Below are 2,500 nucleotides of genomic sequence, written 5' to 3'. Positions count from 1 at the left end.
AATGGATAACTCAGAATGATATAATTGGAGAATATCAAGCAGGATTTAGAAAAAGGCTATTCAACAATTGACCATATATTTACTTTAATGGCAGCAGTACAGAAACAATTTGCAAATAACAGAAAATGATATGTTGCTTTTGTGGATTTTGAAAAAGCTTTTGATTCTGTCTCTAGAAAACTTTTATGGCCTGTTTTGTTGAAAAATGGTATTAGTGGAAAGTTGTGTCGTTGTGTGAAAAGTATGTATGAAGAAGTGAAAGCAAGAGTGAGATCAGGGGCAAAACTATCAGAGTGTGTGAACTGTATTCGTGGGGTTAAACAAGGGGATGTTTGTAGCCCTGTTTTGTTTTCACTTTTTATCAATGAACTTGCTTTAGGAAAGTATGCAGAATGGTCAGCACGGCGTTACTTTTGATCTGATTGAATTGTTTGTTTTACTGTTTGCTGACGATATGATTTTGTTATCTATAACAACAGTCGGTTTACAGCGACAATTGAACAATTCATATACTGCTGCCAGTAATTTGCACTTAAAAGTAAACATGGACAAAACGAGTGTTGTTGTTTTTCGCAAGGGAGGGTATTTGGCAAGAAATGAAATATGGTCGTATGGTAATGAAAGAATTGATGTTGTCAATGCATATAAGTATCTTAGAATTTATTTTTCAACTAGACTCAGTTTCAATTTCGCATGTCAGGATATAGCTAACAAAGCAAAGAAAGCAGTTATTGTAATACTTCATATTTTGTATAAAATAGATTGTAGCTCATTTAGTGCATTTGGTAGGTTGTTTGATTCTCAAGTTCAGCCAATATTGCAGTATGGAGCAGAAATTTGGGGACTGGAAAATAATGTAGCAACAGAAAAAAACGCATTTATTTGCAATGAAACGGTTTCTCAATGTAGACAGTCGAACTCCAAATGATCTTGTTTATGGTGAGCTGGGGAGATATCCGATTTATTTGAATTCATATATTAAATGTATCAAATATTGGCTGAAATTGACTAGAATGGATGAAAACAGATTTCCATTTAAAGCTTATAATATGTTATATTCTTTAGATAATAATGGCAAAAAGACGTGGGCAACGAGTGTTAGACAGTGTTTCAATTCTTATGGTTTTGCATTTGTGTCGGACAATCAGGGGGTTGAAGATATTGCCGGTTTTTAAAGTGCTTTAGGCAACGAATTATTGATTGCAGGTGGCAAGACTGGCATGATCATATACAAAACAGTGATAGATTTGCACAGTTTAAACTTTCAAGACATCGCATGGCATAGAACCATACATTGAGTTGGTTTTGAACAGATTTATAAAATGTGCATCGACAAAATTTAGATTTGGTGTTTCTGATATTGCTGCTCATTGTTTTAGATACGGAAATTTAAGGGAATCGGTGTTTACTTGTCGTTTATGCAATCTGGGTAAGGAAGACGAGCTACATTTTCTGTTATGTTGCCCTGCCTTGAGTGACCTCAGACAAAAACTAATCCAACCAAAATATTATAAAGATCCATCTAACTTTAGATTTAATTTGCTCATGTCGTCAAAACATGAGTCTACTCTGTGTAACTTGGCCATTTATATATATGAGGTATTGAAGAGATTGAGAATAGGTACCACGTGAATGTTGTTGAACATCTGTGTTAGCTATTTTTTGGTTGGTTTGTGTTGCAGATGCATAGTGTGTCATGTAAAATCTTGTTTATTTTTCTTTAATGTCACCCCCTTCAGTAAGGGGCTTTGGCCTTTATCTGAGTAAGAAATCGTTATCGGTATCGTTATCGTTATCTGTTTTATGTCTCTCTCTCTCTCTTTCATCTCTCTCTCTTTCATCTCTCTCTCTCTTTCATCTCTCCCTCTCTCTCTCTCTCTCTCTCTCTCTCTCTCTCTCTCTCTCTCTTTCATCGATTCACAATTTCATTGATTATTCATAATCAATGCGTTTACGCCTCTTTGTCTGTCTGTCTCTGCTTCTGTCAGGTCTACCAGTCTCTCTGTTTCTGCACCCAGTCTTTATTTCTTTCTCTCTCTTTCTTTTTTCTTCCTCTCTCCTTCATTTTTACTTTCTCTCTCCCTCCATAAATGTATTATTTGTACATGTCTTGTGTACCATTCATATATGCTATTGATGTATCGAATTATGTCATGTTCATGTTTACTTATTTGTCGTTGTTGTTGGAAAGATGGGTGGATGGGGGGGACAGAAGAAGTTTTCTCTTTTTTTTTATTTTTTTTTTTTAATATGTCAAGAATTTCCTTTTGTGCATGCAATTTTCTTAACCCCCCCCCCCCCCTCCCACCCTTTCCCACAGGGCCGATGTAGAAAAAAAGTAATTGTGCTTATTCCCTTACCCTCGTAAAATGAAATTTCGTTCGTTCGTTCGTTCGTTCGTTCTCTCTTCCTCTCTCTCTCTCTCTCTCTCTCTCTCTCTCTCTCTCTCTCTGTCTGTCTGTCCCTCTTTCTCCTTCCCCCCTCTCTCTCTCTGCCCCTC

This window comes from Babylonia areolata, chromosome 14 (genome assembly GCF_041734735.1).
Source record: "Babylonia areolata isolate BAREFJ2019XMU chromosome 14, ASM4173473v1, whole genome shotgun sequence".
NCBI classification, from domain to species: domain Eukaryota; kingdom Metazoa; phylum Mollusca; class Gastropoda; order Neogastropoda; family Buccinidae; genus Babylonia; species Babylonia areolata.
This window is presented reverse-complemented; position numbering follows the sequence as displayed.